Genomic DNA, 24,667 nt, shown 5'->3' on the forward strand with positions numbered 1-24,667 from the left:
GCATCTCAATTGTCATTGAGGGAGGGAGGAGAGGCCGACTTTAAAATGTTGTTTCCAAACTGCAACCAACAAATCCTACTCATTCTGACTCTTCATCCAAACACATTTTGTCACACAAATGCAGCAGTATGTTGTGTGATCGGTTATATGGTTCAATGGTTATATACAGTATGTTTGTGGTCAGTGAGTTTGAGAATAAGTACAGTAGACTATGAGTAGCTGGTCAGTTGCTGTGTGAGAGCAGCCCAAGTTGCTTTCACTGGAACCATGAAAGCAACTTGACCAGACAAACGGTAGAGCTATTTGTGGTTGTACCCGAAATTCCTGCACAGCACACCTCCCAGGCCTCATTAATTAAAATAATTTTAAAATGTCTGTGAAATCTGTTAGAGATGCTATCTTTGACCGCATGTTTAAGGATACAAATATACACACCTATTAGCAGAGTGCTAAAATTATTAAAGGGAACATTTTAAGAAAACAGTTGGTTTTCCTTGGATTCTCAAAGGATTAAACAGAGGATCTTTAGAACATTTTATATAGCAAAAATACCTTAATCTGATTTCTCATGGTGTAATTGTGCTCATTTTAGAGCGTTTGTACAGCTTATTGCTTAATTGTGCAATGCGTGAGATGGCAGAGCGAACAAATTGGTAGGCAAAGAAGATGCTTTGCTGGATGTGTCCTTCTGATTGCGTCAGTGCTCATGTCTCTGAACTGAGCATTCTCATACAGTGTTTGTGCATGTACGGATGTGTGCACAGTCACACCGTTGCAAACTGAGGCATCTGTGGTAATTTGTGCTGAAGACAGCTTTTTGCTTTTACATCCGTTTGGAGCATGATACAGTATTTGTTTGCAGATATATTATCCCGTGTGTGTGTGTGTGTGTGTGTGTGTGTGTGTGTGTGTATATGTCTGTTTGAGTGTTTGCTCATCATGTAGATAATGTAATGAAAGTGCATGCCACGTGATCACGTTCTCATTGAATGCCCTGCAACCAAATTCACCCAACATAACCCAGGCCCAGTTCACAGAGGGATGGATTGGGGTGGAAAAAAAGGATGACAATTTCCTTCCCCTTTATGCCATTTTATTTTGTATTCCCTTGTGCGTGCACACACACACACACACACACACACACACACACACACACACACACACACACACATATATATGCAGGGCCACACTTGAAGGTGGAAGCAAAACGTTTAACTTTGAAAGTTGGGCTCCTAATTAGCAGAATTAGTGGTAGATCAAAGAGGACAATTAGAGGGGGTGTTTGTGGTAGCGAGGGCTCATTAGCATCACAACACATGGACATGGCCATGAAAAAGAGAGCGGCAGAAGGAGTCTCATTACGGAGCACCGCTGTGCTTACGCCGGGCCACATGCAGGCAGATTGGCCGTCAGGAGAGAGAGACAAAAACCAGCACTAACACACACGTGCGCTGACAAGGATATGCACACACACATGCAAGGAGGCATATATGCACTAACACCTATGGTTGTGGGAACAAAGGAAATCATTGCCTCATGCACACACATGCACACACATGCACACGCTCATTCTGATATGCAGCTCGCAATATTTGCCGGCACAAAGGAAAACAAAAGCTAGTCTCTGACTGTTCTCATCCAATTTCAGCTTAATTAAGAGGGGAATTAACTTTGATCTGCCACAATGTAGTCAGAACTTGGTAGCCCAGCCTGTAGAAAAGCCCAAGCCCATAAGTATTCTTCAACCTCACCCTCAAAGTCAGACCCAGATTGTTTTCATTCCACGCTGTTTGAAGTCAATACAGATAAGAGCAGGAAAGATTCTATTAGGACTACCTGAGCCTTACTCGTTAGCTAGATCTAACAAACCCCTTGCAGAGAGCCACGGTGTGTGGCTCTCCACACTAATGGCATAAGCAGAACAAAGGATCAAAGGTTTTGGGGTGGCCCTTTTATTTTAGCAAAAATAAACTGATGATTCTAAGTCCCTGGTCCAGGGACATGGGTTAATGATGCACTGAAGCACATGCTTTAAAAGACAGCGCAGCAGCTTTTTTTCCCCTCTTCGTGATGTTTGAATATGTTTTAAACCTAAAAGCTAATGCATACAAAAGGTCCAAGGTGGACCTGTGTTGTAAATTTCGCTACAAACACTAACACAGTGCATCTGGTCCTTGTGCATACATGTATGTTACAATTATAATGCTACTGTGATGTCCATATCAAAAAATAAACATTCGCTCTGCAGACAGCAATTATTTTTACATTTATGTAATACCAATATTTTTAAAAGAAATGTAAAAAGGTGTTTTTGATTTTTGAATAATACATTTTTGAAGGGCATGACAAGATAGTTCTAAGCCTGATGATCTCTGTAAACATACAGTATAATGTTATTGAATATGACATTTAGGCCCAACTGTGCTTTCACCACCCGGTGCTCTCTCTGTGCAATCATAACATGTTATACAAGATCACTTCAGCAGAGATCATATCACTTGTTTCTTTCTAATGCACATATTTCAGATTATTTCTTTATACAACCGCTTTTAATTTGTAAAAAAAAAAAAAGGACAGAGTTAGGCTGATTACTCCTCTGGCAGTCATTTTCAACTTTCTTTGTTCAGAGTTGTTTTTGACTGAGCTCCTTGCTCTCCTTCAGCACACACTGCTTCATGAAATGTGTCCGGAATACCAATTGAGTCGTACACGTATGGAGGAAATGTGTGATATCATTTTTTTTTTTTATCACCTAGTCCATTTAAGCTACACAAGAAAAACATGACAAAAAAAAGCAGTAGTTTATTACTTTTTTGAATTTGCATTAGTATAGTAAGAATGTAAACAGCAGCAGCAAAAAGGCACTGAGAATTCTCTGGCCAAACAATTTAGCCAGCCGGAAACATTGTCCATTGACTTTGACTTTGTTTGAGAACCAAGAATCATTGATGTAAACACGGAGTCCACCCTTTCATCCACTCTGTGCTGAGGTACGCTCGTCGAGTGCAGCTTGATACGGGATGCCACGATGGAGCCAGGTCTCTGTAGAGATGTGGGCACAACAGTCACCAATATCTTGTTGCTGGGTTGACCTGAAGCCTTACTTCTTATTTTCCTGCTGCCAGACATCAGCCTGAAGCGGGCTGGGTGGCGAAATAGCCTTAGGGTCCTGGCTGGGTTAGCTTAGGTCTCATCTTGGCGCTCGTCCTGGGGATGTCGACTCTGTTTTTGGTGGCATTTGGTCGGGCAGGTCTGGTGGGGTGATCAGGAAGATGGCTGCTGCATCTTCTAATGCAGTTGAGCGACAGGCAAAGACAGTGTGGTTAAAACTGTATTGATACAAGTTTGCACATGTGTAGAAGCAAAAAAGAAAATAAAACAAGCATGACGTGAAATAGTTGCTCACGGTGTCCGAGTACTTGCTCTCTCCATACAGTCCAACATGGATCACCACCTTTTCTTCCAGTGCTCAATGGACCTCGTATGCATTACCCAGGAGAATATCAGCAGAGAGCGGCAATGACAGCTCCTTTCTCCTCCTCCCTCGCTGCGTTTCTGTCCTGTTGAGGTGTTTAAAAGCTTCCTCTTCCTGCCACCATCTCCCTTCGTTTCCCTCTATCTCAGGGGAACGCTGGATCCGTCTATCGCAGCGCAGCCCTCCAGGCCACAGAAGGATGGGACAGGGGTGCTGGTGCGGGGGTTCTTCTGACTGACAGTACTGATAATCACTGTAATAGGCACAGGGTGAGGGAAGTGGGAGGTAAGCAGCTATTTCCTAAATGCCACAACCAGCACCCCCTTCTCAGGTGGATACTGTTCACAGTGAGGGAGAGGAAGGACTGAGGTACTGAAAACCATAGGAAGGAGAGAGGAAGGATACCAGGGGAGAATGCTTACTGAGGGCTGGCAAGACGTGTAGTCAGAGAAGACAAATCTCATTCATCTTCCTCTAGTCTGACTGTCAAATATCTGCTCCAAGGGAACACACTGTAACTAAACTCCAGTCTGGTTACAAATTTAGGAGCTCTATTTAAACATTCCACATTTATTTATTCATTCATTCATTTACTCATTCACTTACCAGGCAGTCTAGGGCAAATGAAAATCTCTCCTGAAGTTTTGTACATTTTTAAGAATTTTACAATTTCTTTCTTTCTTAGCGAGGTTGAGCTCATTTGGCTGAATATCGGTATCGTCTATCAGGGTGCAGGATTCAAAAGGACTGATCACTGTTTCACCTTTACAAACCAATTTTAGTTTGGGAAGGAATAATTGCCAAAATCTGTATGAAATCTACATTTAAAAGACAACAACACATATTAAACAGTAAACACAAATTATTCCAGGAACAATGGATGCTTTTAAAAAAACCAATAGGAATCTCATATATGGCAAAGTGTTTTGCTGATTAGTTTGTCTGTGAATTTTAAATATGGCCAGTTTGATGGAGTTCCACATGCAACTTTCAAGGCCCTTTCCACTAATGGGAATCGACATAATTCAATGTTAATTTGTTAATGACTGAATCATGTTTTGATTTATTTATAATTATTTATTAATGTGATTTGTATACTAGTTGAGAGACAGAGCGAGGTGAGGCTGTAGAGTGAGCACTGGTGCCAGACCAGTGTGGGCTATTTTGAGACAAATGTAATGGCAGTTTGTGGCTTGTAAATTACATTCAGGACACATTTCACAACATATTAAGTCTCCATCATAATACATTTATTTATTTATTTTTATTTATTTCACTATATGCTCTGCTCACCGTCAACATATTTTTGATTTATAACGTTTTTGCTGTAGGTTGAACCTCTGATATTTACACTGTCCAGAACCTTTATTTAGAGATTAGCCAATTTTGACATTTTACTATTCAGGTCCGTGGTCCACTCGAAGTCTTGGGGATGATCCACTTCTTTGGATAGCATCCTTAGCAGGCACACTCAGGTCCTCTTGCTTTTCATACCAAATTACCTTTGAGGATCTGTCAGTGTCTACATCAAGGACCTAAGTGAATATTCTGTTGGTTTAATACAGTAATTTCTAGTAATTACGCTTTGGGAAAGAAATGTAATAAATTGCTCCATAGTTAGACGCCGCAATGTCTGATGAGTGTCGGACACTTTCGGGACAGAAAAAAAAGTTGCTAATGACATTTCATGAAAAAAAAAGAAACTCCCTTTCATGGGCTTAATGTCTTCGTCTTTTTCTCTTTATTCTATCTTTTCTCATTATTTCTTTTCTCATTCTCTTCTTCTGTGTCCTTCTGTTTTTGTGGCTTCTAATGTTCTCTTTAATATCTTCTCATTACACTGAATAAATGGTATTTCTGTGCAGCACGCGTTGAATATGGCGGTTATCTTTAAAAACACAGCTGTGAAGGTGCAGATATGCACAGAGCAACTACAATGTGTGCTGGGCCTTTGAACTACAAGCACAGCTAATCATATTTTGCCCGCTCAACTGCCAGGGCCTGATCAGTGTTTATACAATACAAAAGTGTTGTTGAGTCCCTTAGTGTTTTTCTGACGTTTTGGATGTCTCTGTTTTCTCCAGCAAATAAAGGGACATCATCACACTGACTGGCTTCCAATTTAATTCTGTATTTACTGATTACTGGCTCAGATTTACTGTCATTGTATTATTTAGATCTATTTATTTTATGTTTTGAATCACATTTGTTGTGGTTGTTTTGCCCCTGATCCATGTTCCGGCCCCAGTCCATGTCCTAACTAATTAAAACATTACCTGTGTTGCCATGCCTTCACTATTTACCTCGTAACATAAGCGGAACACTGCAGTGCTTCCTCCTCTGTCTCTGTGCCCATGGCATTGGACATGAACCGTGGACTGTATAATAAAGTAATACCTATAGTATTATGATGACGGGGGAATCAAATGTAACAGAGGAATTCACAGATGCTGCAAGTTGCCAGTAGCTGTCAGCTGGTTGAGTTTTTTTGTCAAAGCATTATCATTCCTAAGCATCAGTCCCACTTGCAAAGCCTGGACCAACCAGTTACACCTGTGAAGCCGGCTGTACAGCACCTGCTGTCATGTGACAGACTGATAATTCCACTTGAACATGTTTGAGCAGGTCCAACAAGTAACTGGTTAGATTCAATCTTGTGTCTTTCATTGAAAGTCATTGCCCTGTTACACTCTGTCCCTCTTTAATCTATCGAAACAACTCTTGAGATTAGAAGAGTTGTTTTTTTTCTTGTCCACTTGTCTCTTGATACATCTTTGGAGTTGTCGTTTCTTGCACTGTGTAAAGAGTTTCACCAAAGCAAAAGTGAATACTTTGCTGAACTAAACATTATGGGAATGTGTAGGATTCTGCATTGTCATACTAGAAACCAACCAAAAAGAGGGATACCTTGGCCTCTGCAGTTTATGCCAAGTCATGTTAATGTTCAGGACTTTGCTGTATGTTATGGAGCCCGTATCTTAAAACTGCTATTACTATAACATTTCATAGTTTTCACATGCTTTTCCTTACCCGGTAATGAAAAGCCCAAACTATTTTGCTCTGTTTACAGTCTACTACATTACAGTGTAATCTGGACAGTGCTTGTGACTTCATTCAAATTTTAAATGGACTGTACTGAGGTTGACATCAGTAATCCACGAGGCCCGCCAGCCTTGAATATGATAGTTGAAGCTGCAGTATCAGGTTGAATGTAATAACTTTGATGACTTGCAAATACGTTTCAAATATATTTGAAGTGAAGAGTCAGGGAGACAGTAAGAGAGAGAGAGAGAGTATGTGAATACATTTGTGCACAACATGTCCAAAATAGCTTTTGGTTACTTTGCACTGTCCTATGAAAATCAAAGCCTTCTGGATCCCGCAGTTCCTCTCCTTGCCTGCCCTGTGTTAGTAATATTTCCTCACAGTATTGCCCACTTTCATTCTTACTTCAAACTTGTTATCCCTGTCTTTTTGAATTTAATTTGCATCCATTTAGAAGTAGACGGGATGCCAGCTCTCACTATCTCTTTTTTTGTTTCTAAGTGATGAGCAACTCTCAGCCCTCGTTTCTCTTCTTTATCCAGTAGTGATTAGTCTAGCCAAATAGCTGGAATTAGCAATGTAAAAATCTGATTATCCACTGCCAGCTGGAGCAGATGCTCAAATTAAGCATTGGTGCCAGATTTCTTCGACTGGCATGAAGCTAAGCTGGAAGGCCAACGCTGAGTAGGGAAAGAGGAGAAAACAAGAAAACAGGTTGAAAAGCGGGAGAGCGAAACTGTGCTTGTGGAAGAGAGACGGAAACAAAGAGAAAGACGGCATAAGAGAGGAAAGGGGTAGAGAAGAGTGTGCTTGGGAATAAGAAATGGCAAATTCTTTAGTTTCAGCCAATTAGGCTGAGAAGCCACTGGTAATTAACTCTCGAGGGACCCACTGAACAGTCATGCACCTCGTTTACATAATGAGGATGAGAGGAGAGGCTCTTTTTCCCCTCATCTTTCTCTTTCTCCCTGCTTTTCTCTCGTTCTCCGTCTTTGGCCTGTTGAACCAAAAAAGAGCAGCACTTCGTTCTATTCCTTAAACAGCTCCCACTGACCTGGTATACACCACAACATGTTTGCGGTGGGATTTGTCTTGGGTTAATGTCCGGAAACGTCAGATTATTTCTCAAATGGACAAACGCTGAAGATTGATCAGCCTCTCTCACTTTGCCATATAGACATTAGACTTGTTTTCTACTCCTTTCCTATTTCCAAAACTCTCTGCACATACAGTAAGTCAGAGAGTTTGATCATGTAAATTTATGATAATCCCTTTGACTTTCTCCGTCTGACCTTTGCCCCACTCCAATACCTTTCATTTCCTCCTTGCCAGATATGGAAAGTAATGGACTCAGACTTAAGTCCAGAAGCCTTTTGCCTCACTCAAAAGATTCAGAATATGAAAGCAAACTGCCAAGTGTTGAAGGGCATACTTCTAGTTCTCCATAGCTACAGGTTAAAGGGGCATTTCCCCCGTGATACACTGAATACACTGAATTATGCCATCCACTAATTTCTTTATCTACCCTTGAGGCCACCACTGCCCAAGATTTTATTTTGTAGTTGGCTAAGATTAAAGGATTTTACTAGGCCTCTAACTTCATTACATATTTATTCAACACTTCTTCATTATGAAATGCTAAAACATCAGGCACACCACCAAAATCATCAACCTGGAAACCTGGTTTTCCCAACAGTAACTGCTGGCGGGTCATCAAGTCAAAAGTTTTGTTTTTTCAAGAGTTCTGGTCTTCATAAACTCTTTCACTCTTTAAAAACAATTTACTTCTTTTTCTATTCTTTTGCCGCACAAGGTTGAATGTAGCTCAGGGGTAGTGTGAATGTAACGTAACAGGAAGAAATTCATATCTTCAGGTTGTGTGTTTTCCCTTCTGCTGCCTTATTTTCCCTCTTCCTTTGATGGTGGAGCTGGGATAAAAGCGTTAAGTTCACTTCCTCTTTTATTAAAGGAGGCTTAATTTAATTAGCTTGCACTGTGTGAGCCTGCTATCAGGCCCTTCTGTTCCCATACCCAAGGTTTCTGATGCTCTGAGGAAGAGAAGGGAAGAAAAAAGGGAAACTGTCTGGTGGTCTCCAAGGAGGAAGTGTCCTTTTAATCAGACTTCTGCTAAGATCCCATTACCATCTCCTAAGAGAGAGGGAGGGCAACAGACAGTTGGACAGACGTACAGTAAAGGAAGAAAACATATTCAATAATTTGCAAAATTCAAGTCACCTAGATCAGAGGGAAGCTCGGATGGTGTAGTGTAGACAAAAAGGGACTCAACAGCATATGAATAATAATGCTTTATAGCACAATCTTCCCATAACTGTGCTGTAAGAAGCATACAAAATGTATTTTAACATTAAACCTCCACACATATGCTTTACATTTGGACATACATTTTTGTCTTCGTCAAGACAGTTACAAACTTTATCTTCTGACTTAGAAGGTCTGAACAAAAAATAACAAATGAAGCAAGCTAAATACATTTAGTAAACTTTGATATGTTTATGGTCTTGTCTACAGTTGTCTAAAGTCCTGGTCCGAGTGAATGTTTGGGGTCCGTTTCATGACATTAGTCTTTTCATCAACACTGCCTTTCGAGTGACGGCAACAATAAAACTGAATATCTGCGTTAAAGCTTAACGTCGTATAGCTGAAAAGACAAAGACTGTCGAGATGACTATCTTCAGGTCATACTCGTACTCTAAGCTACGTCTGTGTTTGCCATCTTTGCTCAGAATTAACACATTTGAATGAATGAATGAATATTAATGCTTTTCAGGATCAAGGGTCCACACTGTGATGCGGGAGTGGATTGGGCAGCCTGATTCTGTCAGCTAATGGACAGCTATTAGAATGCATGGCCTCATGATTGTGACTCTTAGCCCTAAAACTGGGCCAGAGTCATGAGTTTAGATCATGAGGACTACACAGATACTTGCCCTTCTCATCATGATGTATTGCTACAGTGCTGTAGCAGGTGACAATTTCAGTCTATCTATGCAACTTAAATGCATTTTGAATTGTTTTTGAAAAATGCAGGGGATACAGGGCTCAGCAAATGTAAAGTTGTTTCATTTTTATGTTACAAACATTTAGATCATAAGAGTTGTTAAATTTGAATCAAGATCACGTTTGAATGTTGTCATTTTCACTCAGTCTCTTTTACCAGAATCTGCTACTGGCTTCAATGTTAGCAAACCGAGTTATGTTCCATGAGTTTCGTTAGCAGGGGTGAGCAGTGGCACATTAAGTCAACCTATAAGTGACTAAAGTGTGCTCACTTTTCATATTATCTAAGAGTTATTGATTGTTAAGGAGTATGAATGTCTCCCCCAAGCGATGTCATTACATGGTGCTAATCATATATATAAATAAAAAATGAATGTATATATATCTATATATATATATATAGATATATATATATACGTACATCGACAAACACATACACTCACTCACACATGCATACAAAAAAATATAGTCCCATTTTTTTTCCAGATGTACATGATTATAAGGCAGGGCAAGCTAGTCCATCAACCAACCGCCAGAGTGAGTTATAGATATTCTGGTCTATAGGTAAAAACAATTTTAGCGAGCTCGCCATATTTTTATCATGCAAGTCTTATCGACTTAGGGAAGGGTCAATTGCATGAAGCCAGGAGTGCGCATGCATTGTTAAAATGGCAACTGTCAGCCAATGTCATGAGCACTGTACAATTATTGTGCATCATTTTTTTAAAGGGCAAACAGATTTTGTTTTATACCATATGTCTCCTCCAAGTGACTTGACTTTTTCAGCCAAAGAGTGTATCTATCGGCTCTCTAAGTCTCTCTCTCTCTCTCTGCGCTTTCAGACACCACGGAGGCCTGAGGGCATTCTGTCAGATAGACGCTACTCCAGCGTTTTGTCTGTCTGGTGTCTTGTGAATGCAAAGCTCTATAGCAGGTGCTGTGTATTTCAAGATGAGATGACGATTCAATTTTTTATTTTTTTTTGCCAGCGGACAGCTCAAAGGCTGTTGCCTCAAAATCTCTTAAGCTAAAGGAATATGACCTTTGTGCCGGTTGTGAATGATGCTTGCACAGCAAACGTTCACTTACAACACACTTTTCACTTTATCCAGCGGCATCAATTATCATCATCATCGTTTCTGTCTTGTGAAACCCATTGCAGGATTCCCTTCTGTCCCTCTGTGACTTTATTTCTCATGATAAATAAGCACTCATGAACTTGGACGTCATTCTTATTTACAAAACTTTTATGAACAGTTATCTTATGAAGATGTGGCGCAATATAGAGATTAATTCATGGTGTTTATCAGTGTATTTCGATATGTCACTTTAGTACACTGGTGCCAGTATAATTTGCTGTGGGCGAAAAAGGGAAAAGAAACAGATGCAGGCATACAGTAGACCTGCCCACACATATAACACCAGTACATCAACAACTTGTAAACAACTTGTTTACCCTGTGTGTGCCCATTTTTTTAAACATTCATCTGTGTTTGTGTGTGTGCTTGGTTTATCTGTCCCTGAGAAGTGTATGTTCAGATGCCATTTCATTCTGAGGAAAGTATTTGCTCCAGTGTACAATTGTTGGGTCAGAGTGTGCTGTGCCTAATCAATAACACGATTGCAGTGCAACCCAGGCCTCACGTCAAACACAAGTATAAACAACAAAGTCACTGCAGTGGACAAACTGATCTTGGGGTGTTAAACCACCACACTGTGCATTTACTAATTCTACATGTAGCACTTTAAACATAAATAAATTATCTTAAATGAGGTTAATACAATTAAATTATCAAGCGAGACCATTGTCACAGAGATAAGCCTATAATAGATTGTGTGCAACTGGCCGATTTTATCAGTAAAAACAAAGAGACAGTATTAGCTTTCATTTTAAAGGGAAACCGTTGAAACCACTGGCCCCGCCATGGACTTTTCATGTATTTCAAAATGCTTGTGAAAGTGCTGAAAAATTGTGATAATGAATCAATGAGCTCCGAGGTTACCGAATGACGAATATACAGTAGTGCATTTTATAAATCTTATAATTAAGATTGAGCTGCTCGAAAAGTTGATGGAGTAATTAAAAAGCAGATAGACTGTACGTCATACATATAATAAGCTACAAAATAGCACAATGCAGTGTGATATTAGACAATATGAGTTTATTAATCCCCTTAGGCTAATACCAATGCTGATGTTCCACTGTGCCTGTTAAACAGCCTTTGGTAATGGCTGCTAAGCAGTGTAGACGTTTGAGCGGGACGGTTTCAAACTGTGAGTGAATCTGGTAGGGACTGTTATCTGTGATGCTGGATGCTTTGTGGACAACCTGTTGCCAGCAGTATGAGGCCACACGTCTCAGAAGCACACCTCTGATCAGGTCAGGCCCAACATAAATATTCCTGAAACCTAATGCTCCAAAAACTGATGTCAGGCTCTGTGTTTAGTGGCATAAAATGTGTAATTCAAGATTCTAACGCTGACTTACTCTCTCTTTTATGTTTAACCTCTTTATATTTACTTTGCACTGCCAGACCAGCATGGTATAAGTTATTGATTATCACCACTTGCTATCTACTGCTTTCTCACTGTCTGTATTTTTCCTCTTTCTATCTCTTTCTCACCAGTCGGGTCAGGATTGTATAAACACCAGTGGTGTAGCTTACTTAATGTTTACTTAAGACACTGATTGCCACAGTCCAATAGCTGCAAAACACAGTTCACACAATGTGCAGGAGGAAAGTTGTGTGGCTCTCTGTCTACAGCTTTAAACGGAAAGGTTAGTGTGGTTTCTGTCACTGTTCTCTGACTCACTAAAAACATTTAGCCCCTTTACCTCTAGATTTTGTTCGATTTGTTTGTCGTGTAAGGTAAAAGTAATCTCTGCAAGTGTGTTATTGTTGTCATGTTAGCTAGTGTGGATATATTTTATGCATTGCTCAGTTAAAAAAAGTGTTTTTTATTTATTTTTTACTGTCATTAAAAACTGTGTTCAACAGTTAGGATGCTAAACCAGTTTTGCCGTATGTCGATGGAGGGAGAAACAGCTTACTAGTGATAATGTACAATGTTTGTCTTGATAGACAAAATCAAAGTTGTCAGACTTTTTTCAAGTTGTACCATTCTGACAATTGTGCTTTTTGTACATATTTTATATTTGAATCTGACATTTGACATAAAGCAGTAATCATTATGAAACAGTTTTTGACAGAAATGCTGTTACTACAGTGTGTTCTGAAACTGCAATGTTATTTGTTGCGATGATCGATGAACTGATTGCTGGGATCTCGGAATGTCCTAGAATGAGTTACTATCCAACACTGGTCACTGACACTGTTCTGGACCCAGTGCATTTCCATACTAATCAATTTTATAGTAAGATTGCTGTGATGATGATATCTTTGGGATATTAGGAGGAAGTCCATTTGAATGGCTGAGTGGGTTATAACAGTCTGTAACACAGAGATGGACACTGGATACATAATGTGTCATTATAGAAACTATGCAAAAATACTATTGCATTGCATCCACTACCGTTTGAGATGTATAAAGACAGCCAGTATACCTGGTTTTAATGATTAGTTACTCATGGCAACATGGAATAGAGACAAATACGTGTTAATATGTGTGCATGTGTGCATTTGTCAGGTGGGCTGAAAAAGACCCTTGTGTGTTTGCTGCATTGGCAAAGGATCAAGTCACCTGGGAATTGGAATCCACCTAATTACCTGCAAGCAGCAGAACATGAACACAATAAATGCAAAAACTGATTTTCCTGATCATTAACTTTTGCAGAAAGCAGCTATTCCATGTGCCGACCCAAAGTTGATGAATGTTTAACAAATGTGCTGATTTGGAAAGCTAATTTGAGAACAGTTTGAGTGACATACCTTGCAATTAATTTGCTTCGGAATTATCCTGGATCTGGATATTCCACCTTTAGTTTGGCACAGACAGTGTGAGAAGTTCAATTGATTCTTCCTATGCTTTTTTTTCCTGGCACAATGCAGTTACAAGCATATAGTGTGGGTGTGTAAACAAGTTAACACACATGCACACACATACACAAGTACAAATGCATACTCTGTTTCCCATACTCTTGTGTATTGTGCCCGTCCGTAACTCGCACTTGCTGGAACCGGCAGCAGCTGGCAGCTGACATAAAGCTGCAGTAAGAAGTCTCCTCATTGTGCCTTTATGACCACTGTAAAGATATGCTCAGCTTTGCCTCATCCTATCTTACTCAACCGCCTGCAGCAGTGTCGAACAAACTGGTTGTGCCTGTGACTGACAAAGTTGGCGTCTGAAAGTTTTCTGCCAACTGCAGTGCTCAAAAAACAACAGACATAAGAACAGAGTAAAGGCGTAAAAATACCCAAACTGTAAAGCACAAAAACGAAGGAGTGAAGAAATACTATTCAAGAAATATAGCCATCTGGACAGCTGATGAAAAACCTTGAACCCACTCAGTGCAATATCGTAAAAAAAGACCACCCGCATTCTACATCGGGCTAGCTGTTACAGGGACAGGAGGCTTGTGGAAGTGACTCATGAGGACACAGAGAATGAACCATCATTTAATCTGTCTGCGAATGATACCAGAGGCCAACCTCCCCATCATGCAGAATGATCGCCTTTACAGATTGCTATGCCAACACGTCTGGCAGTTTCATACCTAACAGCCAGTCACACAAAATAATAGGCTGCGTTGGCCAACAGTTATGATGCCATTTCCTCAATTACAGGCACACTCGACTGACTGTCTTGAGTTGTTTGTCACCTAGCTTGGGATGCAGCAGCCCTCCTTGAGCACCCTGTGAGCCCCTCCTGGATAAAACTCATTATCCCAGTCTGCAGCTCGTCAGGAAAGTCATTATCCCATCCATCACCAGTGGACTCCCAGACAACAGGCTGAATATGCCCTCTCATCGTGTAATTAGATAGCTTTGCCTAGAGTTTGCGGGAGAGCACAACAGCAGCCCACGTCGCTGTATCGGCTGTATCTATCTAATATGACATCTTTAGTTTGACATCTGATACTTCTGTTGGTTGTCATCAACTCTCTGTTTGGCGTTTGCATACTCATACCTTCTGACAGCAACATTGCAATTCTGTCTGGTCATTAGAGAGCTAGATGGGTTTGGCTCAGTCATTCTCCTTCTTGCCCCTGTCTCAGTCTATTAATCTTCGCATTGGCTGGACAGTAAGTGGATGGAAAATAGGCCTTAACGGAAGTCAAGTAGCATTGTGAAGGGCCCTGTACAATAATCACCCAGCAGGGAACTTTTGTAGATAGTATAATTTAGACAACTCGGCTCAAGGAAACAGAATAGAAGTGGAACCAAATGGACTCCAGTTATTCATGATGTTTCTCCCAAAACAATCTGACCCTGCTTTACGTCTAGAGAAGTTGAAGACCAGCAACAACATGATGCTAGGAATAGGGCCCCAACGTGACCTTCGCCACAGCATTACTGAGGCTTAACGCTGGCTATGTGTGAGGCAGGGTTGCATTACGAAACATAATGAACTGTGACTACAAGTCGTTGGGTAGATGGATGATCTGTGGTTTCTCAACCCCCCTCCCACCACTTCACTTTCTCCCTCTTCTTTTCTATATTCCCGCCCTCAACCCCCCCCCCCCCCCCCCCCCATTCATCGTTCCTCTGCCAAACGGATGTCTAATGACAATGGAGGGCCCTTGGACGAGTCGGAGAATAGATTATTGACTGGGACCAGAGATTTACACTGGAGCCACGGGGCCAGGCGGCCCCAGCAGAGATAAATGGGACATGTAATTGAGTTTGGTCACACAGTTGTGTTGGGAGAGGCTAAGGCCGCTGTTTTACCCATGGTGGTGCCGAGAGGTTGGTGGTACTTGCGGTGGCTTGAGAAGCGTGGAGTTTTATGAGCCATACAAAGTGGCAGCGGAGGGTCAGACAGAGGGCAGTTGGACACTTGAGTTGTAGACGACAGGACAATGTGGCAAAAGATTGAAAGGGGAGGAGCAAAATATGGCTTATAGATCTTAACAGATCATATTAAGAACAGAGGATTCATTCAGAACAGTGACAGGACTGGAATTCTGAAATGCCCTACAATGACATTAACTATATGAATAGAATGTTCATGTGCATTCCAAAAAACACTGAACAGTATACATGTTGGTTCTTTTTGACCTCTTACAACACCATGGGAATTCAAGCAATTTCCACAATACAGAAACATGTTTTTTTTTTTTGGATGAAATGTTATGAATAAAAATGAGTTATGAAATGCAGCTCCATAATGCAACTTGACTGGATCCTTAAAAATAACTTGAGGAAAAATCAGCAAATAGCTGGTGGAGCCCAGTATAAATTAAACAGTTTGATCAATCGTTTGATTTTCAAAATAGTATCAGCAATACCTCTACTATCCACGACTATTGGACAGAGGCAGCCCCTTTAATCTTCTGTGTCGTGCTCTGCAACACTGCCAGATCAGTGAAGATACACTTTGTTTTTACTCTGGTGGAGGGTTCAGTCAGGACCTCGACGGAAGAGATGCAGTTACCACAGTAACCGGTGCCCTGGCTGTAATATGTATATATGTGTGTATGTGTGTGTGTGTGTGTGTGTGTGTGTGTGGTGGAAGGGGTAGAGACTTGGTTGGGTGAAGGGTGGAGGATGATGCTCGTAGCATAGCAATAAGCTCAGTCATCTCTCTCCGCACCAGTCCTACCATACAAGCGCATGCATGCACAGACACACAAACACACACATACACACTTGACCTCTGACACATATTGACTTCTTTGTATGGAGCATTTTTAAGCTTCATTTATAATTTAACACAGATAATTACAGATTTTAGTTTAACATATGCATTTTATACCATACATGAATGATTGGCTGATTATTTGTTGTGTATATTAGGAAGCCTACTGTATAAAATCAGACGTGATGTTATGTGTCTCTGTAGTGTGGCACTATGAACTCTGTCACCTGGCATGTGTGTCCTACGGATACGAGTGACAGGATTATGTGCTGGCCTCCTGAGACCATATGAGCACCCCCCCCCCACACCCTGCAATATACTCCTAAATTAAACGCAACTCTATCAAAGTAATGGCATACGTATTGATGTTTTCATAAACATACCCATTGTTCTGTTGTTGTTTTACAGACACACATTTGTCTTTGCAAGTGTAACTATCCTGCTTCAGCAGCATATTGTTTTGTAATAATGATTAAAGCCTATTGATATTCAAAAGAATCCCCGTTAATGATGTTTTCGTAATTTGTTGCATTACACATAATGAGTAATAGTAAGCTGTCTCTAAACAAGCCATATGTGCCGGCTCTAATACCAGCCAAAAGGATGAATATTGCAATCATTTTCTTCTGGTTCTCAGCTTTCCCACAGGATTGTGTTCTTACACTAAGCTGGATGGAGGCCAGACTAAGACGTGTGAATACAAGTCACAAGTGTTATTACTCACCTCGATCCTCAATGGCCACTCTATCCGCTTGGACAGTTGGCCCGCAGAATGCCGAAGCCTTTATTAACACTTCACAGAAGCTTCCTAAAATCCCCCACTGGCTACGCTGGGAGACAAATACTGCCGGCAGCTTTTTCAGTGTGGTTACTGGTTACTTGCACCACGAAGGTAAAACGAGTTAAAACCAGAACATTTGAGCAGAATACACCATATGCAGCACACACACAGTCGGAAGAAGAAAGAGCATGACAACAGTCAGCCTGAATCACAAACACATTTAGGCAGATTGCCATCAGTATACCATACAACTGGAAAACCATGGGCACGAGCTCAAATCAGCCCAGTTCAATTCCCATACTTCTGTGGTCAAGTGGTTAAGTATCATTTGTCTCTCTTATACTGACAAAGAACATACGTGTTGACACCATAGGAGAGTATTTGTGCACATACAGTAAATTACTGGATGCATGTAATTATGTGCTCTATACTGGAAGGGATGTTTCCCTCTTGAGTTATTGAAAATATTCAACAAATTCTACAAATTTGCGTTGTTTAACAAATACCTGTCTGTTGTCTGCGTCCTGTCTGAGTATGAATATCAAAACAGCATCCCTGAAAAAACCGCCCACCCTTTGAGCTAAATGTAATACGTTTTACTAACTTCACAGATGAAATATGTAAGTCTTTTCTAAAGGACACAATACTGTTTGGCAGCTTTAATAACACAGCTGTTAAATGTAAAAGCTGCTGTCTTTCCCTAGCATGCACAAATTAGTAACTCCCACTTGCTAAGTTAAACTGGTCTCGTACTGGGGTGAATTACAACAAATTACATTTACTTTGCTTACTGGAACTAAATTGTTTGAGTACTTTTAATACACTTCTCCCAGGAATACAATCAGTAATTCAGACGGTGGTATGCAGAAATGACTCAGACAGAGGTGTGTGCTGCATTATATACTGTGGGTAGGCACATCCTGATTGGCCTGCTACACTTCTGCAAATTATCAGTGGACAAATACTTGTTATTGAAGGAGAGTGTTCCTCATAGAGTCCAGTAGAGGGCTTAGCCTGTGCTATATATATAGTATATATATATATATATATATATATATATATATATGTCACCTTTGTTGCATCCATTACTGAGTAATTAAAGTCTCATGAAAGAGCCATAATAATCTGCGTTAAACACTTGGGCAGAAAACAGGTGCTTGAGTTTATCCAGAACTGTGGTCTTAAATACTACATTTTGCTTTAGTTTAAACAGTCAATAATTCAAGAAGCTGCAAACATTTGCACATTTATGGACCCTAGTACTGTGACTGTGAAATAAAGTTGTAATTGCTATACAGCAGACATTGAGCTCCTTAACTGTTAACTTTGTCTGCCATTTGGTGCTTGGCCCATAACGTACAGCGGATTTATCAGAGCTTCGTCTTCTTCCGCTCCAAACAGCTGCCTGCTGCTGCTGAAAACGAGGTAGATGAGAGCTGTGAAAAACAAAAACAGTCCATTTGTGGGCCATCATACCAAAACAGTGAGCTGAAAGATACTGAAATGCTCCGTAAAACTGAGGGGGACTGTAGGTGATATTATTCTGTGGGTTCATAATTACACTTATTATATCCATTGTTAATAGAAAAAAAGATTGACTGGAGCACCTTTCACGTAGATTATTTTTGCTGTTACTTGAGGTTTTTATTTTTGGCCAATAAGATGTCAACTGAATCTTATGCTGTAAATTACAACTTCATTGTGATGTGATGTAATTGGTCCGTACATAAAGTGAGTCCAGGGAAAGTTACAGTATGATGGAACATATTTTAATTTCAACACAGAAGTAAAATTGACATTGGCTGGGCGTCTCCAGCGCTGCACACTGCCACAGTCAAGTGTGCTTGCAGATGGGAACTGAGTGGATAGAATATTGAATAAGGTGTTAAATTAGATGTGTCTGCTGTAAACCTGGAAGAGGCCACAATTTAAATAGATCTTCTAAAAATAGGGAGTGTGTATGAATGCAAGAAAGAATCCCTCATTTATTTCTAATCTGTACCCTCAGCCACATTTTCCTCATCATTATCTACCAATCCTGGATAACAACTTAACAGTTACAATTGTAGTTGCATTGCAAACAGTAGCTCTGCTCCTTCGAGGGACTTTTTGTGTTATTTATGAGTTGCGATTCAGTGTGAGGAGTGGGTCTCAGGCTGCATATAGGTTTGCCACACAGCCTGCTCGTTGGGTCCAAAAAGACAATAAGGCCTGATTTATTCATTCATCACAACTCTCACACTTCTCATGCACAAACCCTCCATTCCCATATGCATCCAATTTGCAGTGTCCTTTCAACTTGCTAATGTTGATACCTCCTAACAGAGCTGATACTGGATATTAGTTGAGAAAAGATACAGGATGAGGTAATGGAGTTGCTCCTTGAAATTAACCTGCATCCTATATATGCATACAAAAACTGCATCAGCCCTGAACAAAAAGTATAAGAAGTTGCTGAGATTGCAAGTAGTAACCCCTCTTTACAAAAGGGCGTTTGTTTTATAATATTGATCAGTTTCAGACTTGAGTGATTTTTAATGAACTGCGAACCAGCACTATTGGGATTCAAGTCAATACTGGGAAATATGTAATTAAACAGGATGAGGTTTTTATTTGTGAATTGAGTTGCACTGTGCATAGAGATGTAGGAAGGGAGTGAGAGGGCCAATAAGCCCAGACAGAGACATGGCTTAGCTAGATGGATCGCCTGGTAGGGGTTTTCTTACATTTACTTAATGCTTTGGATAAATACTGCTGCAGACAAAATGGGTAATCTTAAGGGATGTTGATCTTAAGGCATCTTTTTCTACTCCATTTATTTAAATATATATATATATATATATCTTATTGTGGCATTGTGTTGTATTTCATTAATAAAGAGTGGTGGTCGTAGTCTGTACAGGTTCTGAGTATGGATCGGTTCTCAAAAAATGAAACCAAATCTTTCAGCTCGCAGGTTAATGTGCCGTCTATTGACTTTTATCTGACGTTTTCAGTCTCTAATTGCATTGAACATACTCTGTTATCATGAAATATTTCATCGCCCCCCTTCTGTTGACAGCATTTGATCAAGAGTCATCTCAATTCCCAAAACATCATGAAGAAATGATTTCCTCAGTCTTTTAGTTTCATAATTCATGACTCTTGCGTCATCTTCGAAAACATTGGTCATCCCTGCAGGTGATTTAGTTCAAAAAAGATCTTTATCTTCTTCTTTTATCTGATGGTAAATGTTATTTTATTCTACTTCTCTGAAGGTTGCTTTCATAAAATGTAAATATGAATTAGTGTGGATTGTGCAATATTAAAACAACATGCAGTGGCACAGTGATTCCCCTTAAGACGTTCTGTGATATAAATCAAACGGACTGAAACCCTGCTCCATTTCACATCCCAGGATGCAGAGCAAAATTACCTCATCCATTTTTCTACAGCATCTTGCACAAAGGCCGAAATCTAGGAGGAGTAACAAATATGCTCTCCTGTTTCCCTTCCAGAGCAGTCTGTTTTATTCTCTTATCCAGCAGACGGGACCTCATTTGGCAGAGTTAGAGGAGCGTTCTCCTTGGATCTGTAGTCAGAGTGCTTCACCAGGTTGTTTTAAACTCAATGGCCTCACCAAGGTGGCAATATGGGTCTCAGATGTAACGGTCTCATTTATCTTTCTGCTGTCTAGCTTGTGCCTTGTTGCTTATTCAATTAAATAATCCGCCAATTATTACTTATCCTGAGCTGTTAGCTGATAGGGGTTCCTAAAACATGCCCTCAGGGAACATGTACAACACATGCATGGAGCCAGTCGCATGAGTTGTGTGGAGAGAAAAAGATAATAAAAAATGCACTGTAGGCATGCAATGGCAGCTTTGATTTATACAAATTGTGCTGGTACAGTTATATTGCTTACAATGTCTCTAGGGCAACACATGAGAGAAGGTTAAGATACAGGCCAACTGCTTTCGGTTCTCCTTGGATTTGGGTACTTGCAGTAAGAGGCAACACACCTGGTACAATTGTGCCAATGCGAAACATGTTGCCAGGGCAAAGCTTGGCTTGTCTCGGCATCATGTCCATTGCACGAAGCGTCCTGCTTCAGAGGAACTATGACTGTATATATATCTTCAAGGTGAGGTATTAGCAATTAAAGAGTTGTTATTATAAGTCATCTACACCATCAACAGCACACAGGGATCTCTGAAAGTGTATTTTGTTCCCCCATACGGAAGATGTCTAACAGTATGTCCAATGAGCAAGTCATAGTATATCAGATCCAAAAATGATTGCAAGCCCTGATCCAACCACACCACCTTCTGTCAAATAATAACTCCTGCCAATATGGATCCGTGCCCCATCTTCTCCTCAAAAGACATGGAGGCAGCCCAGTGAGATCATTGCCCCCTACAAAAGCTGGGAAGATGTTAGAATAATGTTACCAGCTGAGCAGAGAGTGGAGGAGGTGACTAGGTGTACAGTATAATTCTGAAGAGTGTGGCACCAGTCCCACTTCCTGCCTTGTTGTCCAGCTCCCTCTGGAAACAGAAGATCGCATTTTCTGCCCAAATACTCCAAAGCAGGTAAAGCTGACATGGATCTTGTTGTCTCTGCTCTGCTTTGATGCCGGCAGAGAGCCGATGGCGTCTCTCAGGCACATTTACTTGTATCAAAGCTCTATCACAGGAACCATTTGGAAATCATTACTCAATGCTCTTACAGGGTGTTTTGCTTTACCAACAGCACAAGGGAATCAATAGTACTTCATACTCGCATTATTGTTTGCTTGGTAAACTGCACAGAGCAAATGTGCTTTGTGCATCAGTTACAATAACTGTGAGATGATGTTTTCAGGTAAAGAATCAAGGTGGCTCTTCCCTTGCACTTCACCACATTGTGACTCCTGTCAGTGAGTCTTAGTCAATCTCTAAATGTAGACGGCACCTTTGGGCCTCAGTGGTTTCCTTGTTTATTCCCAGATCAGCTCAGTCACAGAATACACAATCTGTCACCACTCACAGGTGTCTGCTTGCGTCTTTGAATTATTGTATTTATATAGTTTAGAGGAATTTACCTTCATAGGGAGCGAAAGATGTGGCACATCCTTCATTGTCAGCATTGTGGAGTCCAGCAGGACATTTTGGCGGAGCCTCTCTCTCTCCTCAAAAACAGTTTATAGTTTGAGCAGGGTCATATTAGAATCAGTATGAAGGGCTCAGCACAGTCTCCGCGCCAAACAGCACACCATCTCCACTGTGGTTGTGTGCGCGCTGTCTGCTACAATTACTGTGTACAAACTCAGACAAGTCACGTTCTCGTCCTCGACTCCTCCTCATTCTTCTTGTCCTTACAATTACATTGGCTTACTGGTTTCCAATGTGTTTTTTAAAAGAGTTGGAAGAGGAAGTGATTGGCCCGGGGAGTACAAACAGACCAATGAAGCAATCATCAACAAGTGGCCAGCATGCAGACCGCAGTATATTAGATATTTAGAGGCTTGTATCAGGCCAGTGTGCCAAACGCAGGTACATGGTTGTGGAGATATGTGGATACACACATAAGTCCAGTGCAAGAGATATGTAGTGGGTCTTTCAAGTCTAAGTGAGGCTTTATGTTACATATAAGATAGGGTTTTGTAACAATCAGGTGTATGTGTGTGAACTCTGTGGGGTAGAAAATAATAACCGGGATCACTTTTTGATGCTGATATGAATCCAGATGCGACCTTTCTCCATCAAATTCAAATCTCTCCCTCTCTCTCTCTTTTTCTGAGCACTCGATGGATGTGGTTTGTAATCTGTCTCGGGGGAAACCGTAAGAGTTTGCTCAAACCCCATCTGTTTAGCTAGCGAGTGAACCTGATGAATGGGAATCTCTGGTGTCTCATGCTTACGGAGCTGAGCAGAGGAAAGAACAGAAGGAGAGTTTGGATGAGTTAGAGCGCATGTGTGTGAGTGAGAGTGCCTTCATTAGTCTGTATGTGTATGTGTGATTACTGTAAAGGTTTTCACACACATTGTCAAACTTGATGTCTGTTTAAGATAGTGCTGTAAACACAATAACTCCCAAACACTGGCTGTCCTTTGTTTTCATGAAGAAAGTGTTCATCTTTATCCGTTTTGGTAAAGCATTTCATTTAGTTCTTCCTCTGATTATTGATTGAATACATTCAAATGTCAGCAACTCTTAAAACTAGTCAATTTGTACAAAGTAAAATGATCTGTCCTTAATTGCAGAATCTTCAGACAAGTCAATCTTCGACAAGATCAGTTCATAACTTATGCTTGTTTGCCTCTTATCTCTTACTTGCCTAGCAGCCTCCCTTTCATTTCCTCATATTGATGGGTTTGATAGAAAGACTTTATTTAGTTAAACATCAACATCATGGGAGCTCACACAGTAATTATCAACGTAACATTGATTTTGATGTCCCATAATAGGTATTGTCCACATAAGCCCTTGTTTTATATTGCACCATGAGAAAAGATGAGCCATATATCTCCCAAATACCAATTTTTCCCAAATCAATAAAACAGCCTTGACTTGACTTACGCTAAAATAACGACCACATTTGATATGCAGCGGGCTTCATCCGCCCAGGATTCAAGGAATTTACTCAGCCCATCCCGTGCATTTACATCATGAGCGCCTTGTTTATGAACGCAGTCTATAATCACTCAAATTTGGCAGTTTAGAAAGTTTGAGATTCTCTAATTGCGTCTATGATTTTGCCTGCTATGAAATATTGAACAACTAAATTATGCATCACTTCTTTGGTATAACCCTGAGACATTAGATTTGTTGATGTTTTTTGATAATCAATGCAGTTTATGTTTGAGTTTCAAAATGCCGGGGAGGAAATGGTAAAACAAATTCAAGCAGTGCATTTTAAACATCAGGCAACATTAATTCAAACGGACGGTACAACTAAAAAAGCTTTCTATCGACCTCTTTCGCCTTTCAGTGTGGTTGAGAACTGATGGAGACTGTGTTTTTTAGACAATTTGCTAATTTATATTAATTTTAAAATATAATAATGTTACTCTGGAAACAACCAAAAATGGACTATAAGTACTAACTTAAGTATTTGTAGTCCAGTGCTTTCACTTGTTTATTCAAGTCCATTCATACACGCAGTCTTTAACAGTCTTTAGCTTCTGTTCTGTGCTGCTTATCTAACTCAATGAAAACACAGTAGTACAACAAAACTCAACATCTCACCTTTCACATTTACTGCCTTCTTGCATTGTGTTGAAATTGTGGCAAAATTGTCCCACAAAATCTTCCTAGAAGGAACTAGTAGTCGTTCATTCGGTGCGTTTGGAAAACTGGAGCAGGTGATGCTGCAGATGGCTGAGTAAGGGGTAGGGGTGGTTGGGGGTGGGTTTGAGGAACCGGTAACAGACTGGTTTTCTCCAAGGCCCACCAGGCTCTGGCTGCAACACCAACACTGCCTGTGACCAAGATCCCCAAAGACAAGCATGGGGAGACGAATGCCATCGTGGGCTCTGTGTTGTGAGTTTTCAGTTGGCAAGGGACGTTTATGTACATGAGTGTGACTGTGTGTGCCTATGTGTGAGTGTGTTAAGGCAGTGATATGA

At 40.5% G+C, this 24,667-nt stretch overlaps 1 protein-coding gene across 1 annotated transcript in view; it reads left to right on the forward strand.

The window, feature by feature from the left end:
- erbb4b (erb-b2 receptor tyrosine kinase 4b) overlaps positions 1-24,667 on the forward strand; it is a 259,023-nt gene that overhangs the window by 17,131 nt on the left and 217,225 nt on the right. The window lies entirely within an intron of this gene.

The sequence above is a fragment of the Anarhichas minor genome, unplaced genomic scaffold (assembly GCF_050575085.1).
Source record: "Anarhichas minor isolate MPS153535 unplaced genomic scaffold, ASM5057508v1 ptg000004l, whole genome shotgun sequence".
Lineage (NCBI taxonomy): Eukaryota > Metazoa > Chordata > Actinopteri > Perciformes > Anarhichadidae > Anarhichas > Anarhichas minor.